At 41.5% G+C, this 13,665-nt stretch overlaps 1 pseudogene; it reads left to right on the forward strand.

The window, feature by feature from the left end:
- Positions 1–10,998: 10,998 nt before the first annotated feature.
- On the forward strand, positions 10,999–12,470 carry LOC150069429 (dnaJ homolog subfamily A member 1 pseudogene; annotated as a pseudogene).
- The last annotated feature ends 1,195 nt before the right edge of the window (positions 12,471–13,665 follow it).

Consider the following 13,665-nt stretch of genomic DNA (forward strand, 5'->3'; position numbering starts at 1 on the left):
TGCTGTGGCTCAAGTGGTAGAGCTCTAGCCTTGAGAAAGCCCAAGGACAGTACTCAGGCCCTGAATTTAAGCCCCAGAACTGGCAAAAAATGGTATACGGTGACTATAAATATTAAATTGCGACTTGGTGGTTCCATTGGGAAGTTAGGAGGAGTATGGGTTTAGAGAGGACATTGGAAATGTTTTATTTAAAGTAAACTATGTGAAAGAAACTACATGAGAGAATTATTATTTTGGCAAACTAATTTCCCACATTAGTCAGTAATATAAGAAATATGGAAATGAATAATAGAATCTGGGATTTCAGTAGTAAAAAGTGGTTTTGGAAGGGATTGGATTAGATCAAACTCAATGCCTTATATAATTGTGGGTGAGCCTGTAAACAATTTTTGATCTTGGCTAATTCACAAAGACCTGCCTTGGAGTTCTCTGCTATCAGAGTGCTGAAAACCTGTCTGCTCTGACTTCCTGGATATGCCCTACTTTAATGGTGCCATGTAAACAACATCAGTAGCATTTTTCAAGGGAGCTGTAATTCACAAGCAACATGTGATGAAATTCTGTTATATTTTCTTACTTGATCATTCCTTTTCTAGCCGACCTTTAGCTATCTTAGTGTGCCATAATCCCAGACTATTAACACTCTATGCTTCAGCCCTACGTGATTGTACCTCTTTCCATGGGAAAATAGGAATCAATGTGAAATCCAGAGAGCTTCCTCTGAATTGTAGACTTCAAATAGTCAACTGTTCACCCAGAATGTCACTGGGTATCTCTAATTCTGACTTAAAGATGTTCCCTCCTGTTGGGGACTGACTGTGGAGTCAGTGACCGTGACTGTGGGGTCAGTGACCTTGGACCCGCACAATTGAGTACACAAGGAAGTAAGCTCTTATCATGATTTTGGGCTGTGTCAATAGCTTCTCATTTAACCTGTTTGGGACTTGATAGCTTCTCATTCAACCTATTTCAGACTTGATACTGTTTGTACGAATGTAGCCCCTGGCAGTTCCCTAGTTTAAAGAAGTGTATTTAAGATTGAGAACTGGAAATAAACTGGGCTACGGTCTTGGACTACAGGCTTCTTAAGCTGTGGCTCCTGATTTGGGCTGTAGCCCTCCTGAACCCCATCTGTTTGTCTCTCTTCTATTTTTTCCTAGTCCTTGCCCCCTATTTCAGGAATCCCAATCTGCGAACCCTGGTTTGCTGCCGGTTGGCCCCGGCATCTGGCGCCCGAACAGGGACCCTGAAAATCTGGGACGAAGGTGAAGGACCCCTCCCTGTGGTGAGTAACACATCGTAGGACTATTAAGAGAGGATCTTAAGAGAGTGTATAGTCAGGAGTAAAAATTATGGGTCAAGTTAATAGCCATAGGTTATTTCTACCGATCTTAACAGGCCTACTTGAAGCCCACGGAACGTGGGTGGAAAAAGGGGTGCTTCAGAGCTTCCTACAATTTGTTGAGGAGGCATGCCCGAGGTTTATAGAGGAGGAATTCCAAAAAACCTGGCAGCAGATAGGAAAAAGAATTCAAGAATATTATAATGTATATGGCCCCGAAAAGACCCCAGTAGAGGCTATTGATGTATGGAATTTAGTAAGTGAATGCATAGATCCTCAACATGAGAATGCTGAACTTAATCTTGAATTAAGGGAACTTTATGAATTAAAGGACCTTTCTGAAAATCCTGAGGCTGAGCCATATGCCGCAGCCCAAGAGAGTCTAAGTGAGATCTTGAAAAGGGAACAACAACCAGCAGATATTGAGTATCAGAATTCAGGTTTGAATATCAAGGAGGAAAGTTATGATGAGTCAATGGAGGGCCGGATGGCTACGATAGAGAAGAAGTTAGAAGAAATGCTACATTTTCTATCGAAAATGGGGATGGAGCAGAGAGCCCCCCCAGAAGTAGGAAAGAAAGATGACCCTCAGGCCACCATGGTGTCTGATTCTAAACCTTACCCCTCACACCCACCGCCTCCGGCTGCAGCCTTACGGCCTCAATCCCTTTTTCAACCTTTAGGCAAGCCTAAAGGCCCTAGCAACAGGTCCCTTTTAACAGGCACTACAACCAGGCACAATGCATCGCAATTAAACCTGACTCAGGCTGCTAGAGAGAGGGAAGATATTTCAGGGCCTCAATGCTTCCCTAGTTTAGTTGATCATGATGAACAAGTATACCATCAACCTGTTCCTGTTAAACTGTTACAGGATTTAAAGAGTGCCTGCTCCCAATATGGGCCAACTGCCCCTTTTACTCAAGTAATATTGGAGGCCGCGTGTGCTGGTATTGTATGCCCAAATGACTGGAAGCGGCTTGCCAGAGCATGCCTTAGTGCAGGAGAGTACTTATTATGGGAGACAGAGTTCACTGCACAGTGTCGGGCTAAAATTGAAACAAATAGGCCTAAGAACCTGCCTTACACTGTTGATCAGTTGTTAGGAGAGGGAACCTATAAAAACACCGAAGATCAATTGGGTTATGCAAAGGAGGCCTGTTTACAAATAAATGCTGCGGCGAGAGAGGCTTGGAAAAGGTTACGCAATTCCAATCGTACAAAAAATCTAGTAGAAGTTAAACAGGGACCGAATGAACCTTATCTAGAATTTTTGTCTCGATTAGTGGAGACTGCAGACTGCCTAGTACAAGATGAGAACGCAAGGAAGATTATATTGAGACACATAGCCTATGAAAATGCCAACGCCGCCTGTCAGGCGGCTATCAGACCCCATAGGAATAAGGGAGGAATCACGGACTTTATTTCACTGTGTGCTGATATTGGACCCTCCCATGTACAAGGCCTTACTTTAGCCGCCGCTCCTCAAGAAAAGACTGTTACTGAATTTCTAAAATACAGAGGTCAGCGGCATTCTCGGGATGCTAGACCCCCAGGGCATTGCTTTTCTTGTGGACAAATAGGACATTGGGTGACGCAATGCCCACGCCAAGCCAGGTTAAAGAGAGAAAAATCACCTGGCACATGTCCACGCTGTGGTAAAGGGAAGCACTGGGCTAAAGATTGCAAGTCAGCAACAAATCGCAATGGCCGCCCGTTTTTGGGAAACTGGAGAAGGGGCCAGCCCCTGGCCCCGCAAAACCATGGGGCAGTCCCCCCTCTTCTCGGCCACAAGTGCATCTTCTAACAACCCCCCAAGATCAGTCTCCAGCCTCCTCCGTGCCACCCCAGGCAGTGCAAGATTGGACCTCTGTTCCTCCACCTGCTCAGTATTGACCCCAGAGATGGGGACACAAGCTCTCCCCACGGGGGTCTTCGGCCCCCTTCCCCTGGGAGTGGCAGGATTGCTGTTAGGGCGAAGTAGCTCAGCCCTTAAAGGGATACAGATTACACCTGGCAAAATTGACCAGGATTTTACTGGAGAAATCAAAGTTATGGCCTCTGCCCCGAAACACGTGGTATCGATCCCAGCCGGTCAAAAATTAGCACAACTAATACTTGTGCCTTTACCTCCCAGGGAGACTGCTAATTCCCCATGTGGACAGAGAGGATTTAGATCTTCTGATATCTATTGGGTACAAAGCATAAAACAAGAGAGGCCTGAGATGACTATATTTATACAAGAAAAGCCCTTTAAAGGAATATTAGACACTGGAGCAGATGTGTCTGTGATATCTAAAAAACATTGGCCAGCCCAATGGCCCCTGACAACCTCTATGACTTCCCTACAGGGGGTTGGGCAAGCAACTGACCCACAGCAGAGCAGTGCGATCCTTGTTTGGAGAGATGAGGAAGGGCACTCTGGTCATTTTCAGCCATTTGTCCTGGATCATCTGCCAATTAATTTATGGGGTCGTGATATCATGGAAAAAATGGGAGTGTATATGTTCAGTCCTAGTGCTGCGGTCACTAAGCAGTTACTTGATCAAGGCCTCCTCCCCTTTAGGGGACTAGGCCGAGCAGCACAGGGGGAGCTAGAGCCACTCCAACCCCAGTCTCACCCTACGAGACAAGGATTAGGGTATTCTTTAACGGGGGCTGTAGTTTGTCCTGCCCCTCATGCTGATCCCATAAATTGGCTCTCTGAAGAACCGGTATGGGTCGAACAGTGGCCATCCAAGCAGCGACTCACTGGGCCTACACCCCCAACCCTCCAGTGGTGCATCCTGCGACGTGGGAAGGACCTGAGTTATTTGTGCATGTCAATTGGGACTGCTACTGATCCACTTGTTCCACACATTCATGTGAGCTGTGTTTCTCCTCCTTTTACTATTATGTAGGGACCTTTTAACATATTCATTGACTCTACACAATTTAATATGTGACATTCTTTTGTCTTTACCATCCCTCTTCTTAATAACCTTTTTTGTAAAAGATGCCCAGGTGAAAAGCAAAGGCCTCCAGAGGTAAGTAGAAGTCGGCCGACCCCCGTGTATGTCTGCGTTTTATTTTATTTTATTTTATTTTATTTTATTTTATTTTTGTTTGTTTGTTTGAAAAGGTGCACTGTGGGCCTAAAACAGAGGCCTGGGTGGTCAAGGGACGCCTTGACCCCCCCTCCCCTTCTGAGTTTCTTGTCAATAACAAGGCATACCTGAGAGTCCCACCAGCAAGACATGTCTAAATCTAAAAATAACTGTTTGGTGAAAACATTCATTTGAGCTCATGTTTTTTTGTGTTAAGTGTATCTGATTGAGTCCAATTTTCTTGTTATATGTCAATGTCTGATTATTTAAAAGTCTCCGTTTCTCTGTCTTGTTCGTGTTACATATTTTTCCTTGTCCAGTTTTGTTTTTAAAATTGGTACCATTTCTAAGTATGGATCCGTATGGTTTTTCTGTGCGTACTCAAGCACACATCCTTGTTATTTTTTTGAACATTTCTGGGCCTAGCATGGCCGCTCCCCCATGTCTGCAGTTGTAACAAGCCCTGGAAAAATAAATTCCAGCTAAGTTGCCTTGCAAAAAGTTTTGTTTTGAACCTAGTTCTCATCTGTAAGAGTAAAATTGGCAAAACTCTCTTGACACAAACTTCCGGAAAACGAACGGCCAATATTAATTTTGCGCACTTTATGATCTTTGAGTATGAATGTGTGTGAATGAGTGAGTGAACATGTTCAAGGTTAAATTGTCAGCATGCTGTATAAAACAATGGATAAATTTATACTTAAACACAAAGACAATTGGGTAAATCTAAGCTTAAAACTTCCACAAAAATATTAGGTTTGAATGTTTCCTATGTCTCAAAGGATTATTGCATTGTCTTAAAGAAAAACTGGTAAATATTTTTCTAGATCCTGAAATCTGCATTTTATTGCAAGGCATACAGCTGTTTACATTGTAAACATTGTATCCTGTTTATCACAGAGGTGTTAGGGAATTTGGGATTTATTACTTTAAGTTAAAGTTTGGAAACATGTATTAGAGATTTAAATGTAAAATTGTTCATCAATGTCAGAAATTTTGCCTGTCCTTTTTTGCAAACTGACACTAGAAATCTGATGGTAAAATGTGGATAATGTGATTAGTATTTTAAAGGAATGTTTAAAGGTTTATCTCCATGCTATTGGGTGTATTTTAAAAAAGGAGAGGAAACTAAGTCCAGACTTAGACTTTTGGTGCACTGATGTCTATAGTTCTTGAATTAGGGAAAAACTGTTACTTGAGTTTAAACTGTTGTTGGAGTTCTAGACAGTAATCTAAACTGCAAAAGAGCCCTTTTTTCTAAAAGGCAAGAGGAGTGCCTTGAGCCTTAGGGGCCCTGAAGGCAGAAGGAGTTCTTTGTGCCCTTAAAGGTTTTTCAATTGCAAATAAAGGCTAAGGTGTTAATTGTTTAAGCCAGTATCAGTAAAAGTTATTAAGAACATTGGAAATGGGTTTCTAAACAATATTTGAAAGTGAAGTTGTCTTAAATGTTTAAAGAAAGAGAAAAAAGGAAAATTAGGACTACCAAAGTAATTGCTTAATTGCTATTTCAGCTTGCTCTTGTAAGTTACCTTATAGCAACTTCCAGCTAGCCCATGGAGAAGGACAGCAATCCTTATTCAGATGTAACTTTGGCTTTTACCAGGTTCTAGGTAAGCTCATGCTTAGAGACTATTTCTGTGTTGACCACCTGGTTGCTTTAATTGGGAGTAACGTGGCCTTTTGTAGGACTCATTGATCTGAAAGCCACAGCTTTGAGCCTGCCCGGGCAAAGCAAAGTCCCTGTGAGACTATGGTGTCTAATCTGCCAGCAGGATGCTAGGACAGAGTTGTTTTGGAGCTTGAAGTGGCAGAGTGCTAGCTCTGAGCTGAAAAGCTGGGGGGAAGCACTCAAGCACCAAGCTCGGGACTCATAGTGGTAGGGTGCTAGCCTTGAGCTGGAGAGCTGAGAGACAGTACCCAGGCCCCGAGTTCAAGTACAGCAACCAACAAAGTGAAATGCCAATGGCATGTTTATCCCTGTGTGGAGAGACACTACTGGGACACGAAAGCCTCTGCTTGGATGGCAGAGATGGTGTCAGATCTTAGTCACTTGTGCTTGGCCAATCAAATTAATCAGAGCCGGGAGGTCATAGAATAGTTTGTAAGCATGCCTTACTAATGCCCGTGCCTTTCATAACTGGGCAGGAACTTGTCAATCTTCTGTGATAGCGGGTAGTTTAAAGTCCTAATTGAGTAAAATTTTTATTTTTTATTTTTGACACCAGCCACAAATTCAGGAAAAGTTTGTGGATCTGAGGCTTGTGTCTCTATTAATCTGTTTAGATCTGACAACTGAAGCATTGTTTAAGGTTGCAGAAATTTAGTTCCCCAGACAATCAAGAAAAAGCCTTTGCAAATGGGTGCTATGTAAGCTACACTACTGTAGCCAAAGATGGTTTGTGCAGATGTTAAATGTCAAATATGATCTCTAGTTTGGAGTAAATTATTGTTCCTAATATCTAATCCTTGCAACCCCTTGATAAAACAGGCTAGGCTTCTTAAGGTCCCTGGTCAAGCACAGAGACAACACCCCTGAGTCAGCTTGAAGAAGTCACAGAAGTTGAATCTCCGCCCATCAATCCCCGTTAGACCAAGGGACCAAAGTCATTTTTGGAAAATGCGACAGGATAAATTAGGGGTATAGAAAAGAGTAAAAAATTGCACTTGTGTTTCTTTTAAATAAAGACGGGGGAGATGTTGGGGACTGACTGTGGGGTCAGTGACCGTGACTGTGGGGTCAGTGACCTTGGACCCGCACAATTGAGTACACAAGGAAGTAAGCTCTTATCATGATTTTGGGCTGTGTCAATAGCTTCTCATTTAACCTGTTTTGGGACTTGATAGCTTCTCATTCAACCTATTTCAGACTTGATACTGTTTGTACGAATGTAGCCCCTGGCAGTTCCCTAGTTTAAAGAAGTGTATTTAAGATTGAGAACTGGAAATAAACTGGGCTACGGTCTTGGGCTACAGGCTTCTTAAGCTGTGGCTCCTGATTTGGGCTGTAGCCCTCCTGAACCCCATCTGTTTGTCTCTCTTCTATTTTTTCCTAGTCCTTGCTCCCTATTTCAGGAATCCCAATCTGCGAACCCTAGTTTGCTGCCGGTTGGCCCCGGCACCCTCCAGTATGTTACAGCTGTGAGTATATTTCTTATGAGTTGCTGGAAGCTATGATATCATTAGCCCAAATGTACCTTGCCAAATCCTGGGAGTCTCCTCTTCTGTCATCCTTTATAGTCAAAGCATCAATAACATCGTTGATTCTACCTAGTAAGCATATCCCAGCTACAAAGTTGTTGCTCCTTTTAGGTTTTCCCTTGATCTTTGCAGGCTCATTATTTTCCCTATATTCTTGAGCCTCATCCCTTTTCATCTATATTTCATCAGTACTTACTTAAGGAAATTAGTGTCCATCCTGTGTACAAACTAATCTCTTCATAAGGCAAATCTTAAAACATCATCCCTGCCCAAAACATTTCCCACTTTCTACTGATCCTAGATTTTTTTTGTGTGTGTGGGTCATGGGGCTTTAACTTGGCCTGGGTATTGTCCCTGAGCTCTTCAGTTCAAAGCTTCTTGCTTGGAAGCCTCTTCTCATTGCAGCCTTCCTTACTGATTCTTCTTTAGTTTAGATTCATCCACATTGCCTCCTTTTTAATAGCAGCTTCAAGCTACTTCCCACTTTAATGCTTTGATACATCCTATCCTACTTGCTTCTAAAATTGCCCTAGCCACCAATTCCAACCCACCCCTCTAATAAGCCTTTTTCATTTTTTTTTTATCTCTTAGCTCCAATATTAAATTCTCAAGAAACTATTTAGTGAGTATTAGAACGGACTATAAGGGAGCCTGGATGCCACTTCGCAAGTGCTGCACTACTCTGGGAACCTGGGAGAGATAGCAAATATTGTTGGAGATGAACCAAATAGTAGCCATAATCCTCTGCCCAAAGCAAGTTTAGGCCTGGGACAAGCCCTGGGCCTAAGCTCCATGAGAAACTCCATGGAGCATGTCTTGACCTGTTCTAGCTAATCCAAAAACAGGCTGTCAGGGGGGCCGGGAGTTTGGCCTAGTGGTAGAGTGCTTGCTTAGCATGCACGAAGATCCGGGTTCTACTCCTCAGTACCCCACATACATAGCAAAAAAAAAAACAAAAAACCAGAAGTGGTGCTGAAGCTCAAGTGGTAGAGTGCTACCCTTGAGAAAGTCCAAGGACAGTGCTCAAGCCCTGAGCCCAAGCCCAGGACTGGCAAAAAACCAAAACCAAAACAAAACAAAAAAACAGGCTGTCAGATTGAGTTTAAAAACAATAATCCAATCTTTTTTTTTTTTTGCTTAAAACAAACATGCACCTCACTGACAAAGACAAAACACCTGCTTAAAACAGAAAGATGGAGAAATCTATCTAAGCAAACATTTCCCTAGAGCAAAGAGGAATAGCTGTTCTCAGCCTGGTAATTCAGACTACACACCAAAATTAGTCAGAAGAGACAAAAAGGGCATTGATTATTGTTAAAGGGAAAATATGACAATTGTAAATGTATAAACACCAAATGTCAGTATAACCAGTTTCATAAAACCAGCATTACTGGACATATAAACAAAGAAATCACCTAGGGATGTGGCTTCCATGGTAGAACACCTGCCTTGAAAGTACAAGGCCCTGATTTTGAACTTCAGTAACACACACACACACACATACACACACACACACACACGCGCGTGCATGCCCCTACCACCATAGACTGTAACACAATGATAGCTGTGTATAACTTTAACACCCTACAATCCCCAATACATAAGTAATCCAGACCAAAACCCAAAAAGATCAGGTAAACTTTAGAGTTACGGTTAGCCATGTGTGTAATCACAGCTTGTTAGCAGGTGGAGAGTGAGAGAATCATGGTTTGAGGACAGCCAGGACAAAAGTTAATGAGACCCATTTTAATGTGTGGGCATGTGAGACCTGTCAGTAAGAAGTCAGCTAGAAGGGAAGTATGGGGAGGAGAGTTGGGTCCCAAAGCTAGCCTGGAAAAAACATGAGACTCCAAAAAATAAATGAAACAAACAATCCTTAAGTAGAAGGGCAGGGAGTAAAGCAGTATGTCCACTTTCTTAGCATGCTTGATTCCCCAAGTTAAAACCCTAGTATCATCAAACAAACAAACAAAAAAACATAGTAAATTATATTTTAGGACATAATGCAAATATTAAGAAATATAAGAAAATTAAAATAACTTCCTATATTTTATCATACTATAATGGGATGAAACTGGAATTCAGTAAAAGAGATAAATGATAAAAAAAACCCTCAAACACATACAGACTGAAAACTTCACTTAGTTTTGATGATCAGTATATCATCAAAGATATAAAGAGGGTAATAAAAAATTCCTAGTTTGAAATAAAGCATAACTTAGCTGGGTATGGTGGCTCTTGCCTATAATCCTAGAAACTCAGGAGGCTGAGATCTGAGGATTCGAGTTCAAAGCCAATCCTGGCACTAACGTCCGTGATACTCTTATCTCCAAATAACCACCAGAAAACAGAAGTCATGCTGTGGCTTAAGGGGTAGGGCAGTAGATTTGAGCTGAAGAGCTCAGGGACAGCACCCAGGCCCAGAGTTAAAGCTCTTTAACTGACAAAAGAAAGAATAAATAAATAAAGCATAATGTGCCAGAATTACTGAGACACAGCAACGGCAGCATTATTAGGGGACTATATATGAGAGCTGCCTACTTTAAAAAGTAAGAGAGATCTCAAAAAAAAAACTTAATAAAGCTTAGAAAACCCAATGAAATATAAGAACAAGCCAAACCCAATATCAAGTACATGGAAAACAGAAAATAGTGATCAGGGGAGAAATTAATGAAGTAGAGACTAATAAAGATTCAGAAATCAGTTCAAAGAGAAGTTGATTGTTTGATAAGATAAACAGAATTGGTAAACTCCTAACCAATTATAAAAGAAAGAGGAGAAGACCCATATTAATAAAACTAAAAATAGCAATGATTATCACAATAAACACAAGTGATATTCAGAGAACCATTAGAAGCATATATATAGGATGAATAATATATGTGTGTGTGTGTGTGTGCGTGTGTGTGTGTGTGTGTGCGTGTGTGTGTATGTATGTATGTATGTATGTATGTATGTATGTATGTATGTATGTATATATGTATGTAACAAGCCTAGTAGTGCTCTACCACTTTAAGCTACAACTCCACTTCTGGCTTTTGAGTGGTTAATTGGAGATAAGAATCTCATGGGACAAAATTGAGGACATGTATTTAAGGAGTTTAGAGTGAAATATCTCAGCAGAAGGGAGGGCAAAAAGAAAGAAGAGTTCTGAGTAGACAAATATTATCAAACTACACTAGATGCATTTGTGAAAATGGAATACTGATGCATTAAAATTTATAATAAATGGGGAGGAGTTTTAGAAAGAGGTATAGAAAAATATTAATTTGCATGTATAAAAATATTACAGGACATTATTTACAATAGCTAAGATGTAGAACCAGCCCAGACACCCCTTAGTAGGTGAATGGATTAAGATGTAGTATAGGCGGAACTTTCCAGAACGCTCGGGGAGAGGTTGGAGGAGCCGCGGCTGCCCTAGCTGCGCATAGCTACGAGCTCCTTCCCGCTCCCTCACCGGCCCCAGCCCGCTCACCGGCCACAAAATGGTGAAAGAAACCACTTACTATGATGTTTTGGGAGTCAAACCCAATGCCACCCAGGAAGAATTGAAAAAGGCTTACAGGAAACTGGCCTTGAAGTACCACCCTGATAAGAATCCTAATGAGGGAGAAAAGTTTAAACAGATTTCTCAAGCTTATGAGGTTCTCTCTGATGCCAAGAAAAGAGAATTATATGACAAAGGAGGAGAACAGGCAATTAAGGAGGGTGGAGCAGGTGGTGGTTTTGGCTCCCCCATGGACATCTTTGATATGTTTTTTGGAGGAGGAGGAAGAATGCAGAGAGAAAGGCGAGGTAAAAATGTTGTGCATCAGCTCTCGGTTACCTTGGAAGATTTGTATAACGGTGCAACAAGGAAACTGGCTCTGCAAAAGAATGTGATTTGTGACAAATGTGAAGGCCGTGGTGGTAAAAAGGGGGCAGTGGAATGCTGTCCCAACTGCCGAGGTACTGGGATGCAAATACGAATTCATCAGATAGGACCTGGAATGGTTCAGCAAATTCAATCCGTGTGCATGGAGTGCCAGGGCCATGGAGAAAGGATCAGTCCTAAAGATAGATGTAAAAGCTGCAATGGAAGGAAGATAGTTCGAGAGAAGAAGATTCTGGAAGTTCATATTGACAAAGGCATGAAAGATGGCCAGAAGATAACATTCCACGGTGAAGGAGACCAAGAACCAGGATTGGAACCTGGAGATATCATTATTGTATTAGATCAGAAGGACCATGCTGTTTTTACAAGACGAGGAGAAGACCTTTTCATGTGTATGGATATTCAGCTGGTGGAAGCATTATGTGGCTTCCAAAAGCCAATCTCCACTCTTGACAACAGAACCATAGTCATCACTTCTCATCCAGGTCAGATTGTCAAGCATGGAGATATTAAGTGTGTGCTAAATGAAGGCATGCCAATTTACCGACGACCATATGAAAAGGGGCGCCTAATCATTGAATTTAAGGTAAACTTTCCTGAAAATGGCTTCCTCTCTCCTGATAAACTCTCTTTGCTGGAAAAACTCCTTCCTGAGAGGAAGGAAGTGGAAGAGACTGATGAGATGGATCAGGTAGAACTGGTGGACTTTGATCCAAATCAGGAGAGACGGCGCCATTATAATGGAGAAGCGTATGAGGACGATGAGCATCACCCTACGGGTGGTGTTCACTGTCAGACCTCGTAACGGGGCCAGTGAATAGCACTACTGGCATTTTAAATGCAGTAGTGAATGAGTGAAGGACTGTAATCATAAGCTCACTACTTGCTATTGTTTTTTGTTGTAATATTCAACTATAGTAGTGTTTTAAAGTTAAATGAAGAATAAACACATATAAAAGCTCAAAAAAAAGATGTAGTATATATACACAATGGAATTATATACTTCTGTTTTAATTGTAAATAATAGAAGAGTTAAATTATATTCACTGAATAGAAGGTGCATTACTTCACAAACATTGATACCCTTTCTCATGTTTTTGCCCCATTTTCTTCCTCCCACTCCCTCCCCTCATCTTGTTTCTCCCCTTCCCTATCCTATTTCAAATAAGCAAATAAAAATATATAAAATATACCAGATAACAAGGTAAGATACTGTAACAATATGAGAATAACCAAGGGACAAGAAAAGAGATGAGAAATAATATTGTACATTAAGAACAATAGTCACACATTATACGGCTCTTGTTTCCATATCCTAAAGGTCTTTTTGTTTAGCCTCATCCTATATGGCCTTATGCATCTAGGTTTTGTTCTATTGTAAGTCTCTGCTAAGAGAGTCCAAGGTTTATACTAATTATGACAAATGAGGGAAACCATTGAGCCTATGTTCCTTTGAGTCTGGCTTACTTCGCTTAATATGATTTTTTTTCTAAGTCTTTCCATTTCTTTACAAATGGGGCGCTGTCATTCTTTTTGACGGCAGCATCGAATTCCATTGTGTACAAATACCACATCTTGTTGATCCACTCATCAACTGAGGGGCATCTGGGTTGGTTCCATATCTTTGCTATGGTTAATAGTGCTGCAATGAACATCGTTGTGCTAGTGGATTTAGTCTGACCTTGTTTCTGGACGATTGGGTAAATGCCAAGTAGTGGAATTGCTGGATTATAGGGGAGCTCTATGTTTAGTCTTTTGAGGAAATGCCATACTGCTTTCCATAGTGGTTGAACGAGTTTACATTCCCACCCACAGTGTAATTAGCTAAGTTATTTTTAACTACTCAAGACTTCAGTTTAAAAAAAATTGTTACTATAAAGGTGATAGAGGAGCCAGGAGTTTGGCCTAGTGGTAGAGTGCTTGCCTAGCATGCATGAGGACCCATGTTCAAGTCCTCGGTACCACATACATAGAAAAAAGCTGGAAGTGGTGCTGAGGCTCAAGTAGTAGAGCTCCAGCCTTGAGAAAGTCTAAGGACAGTGCTCAGGTCCTGAGCTCAAGCCCAGGACTGGCAAAAACAAAAACAACAGCAACAAAAAAAACAACTAAGGAAAACTGTTGGGAGCTGGAATGTGGAGTCAGACTAACCCATGAATCTGCATAAC

This window comes from Megascapheus bottae, chromosome 1, assembly GCF_031878675.1.
Source record: "Megascapheus bottae isolate mThoBot1 chromosome 1, mThoBot2.hap1, whole genome shotgun sequence".
NCBI classification, from domain to species: Eukaryota; Metazoa; Chordata; class Mammalia; order Rodentia; family Geomyidae; genus Megascapheus; species Megascapheus bottae.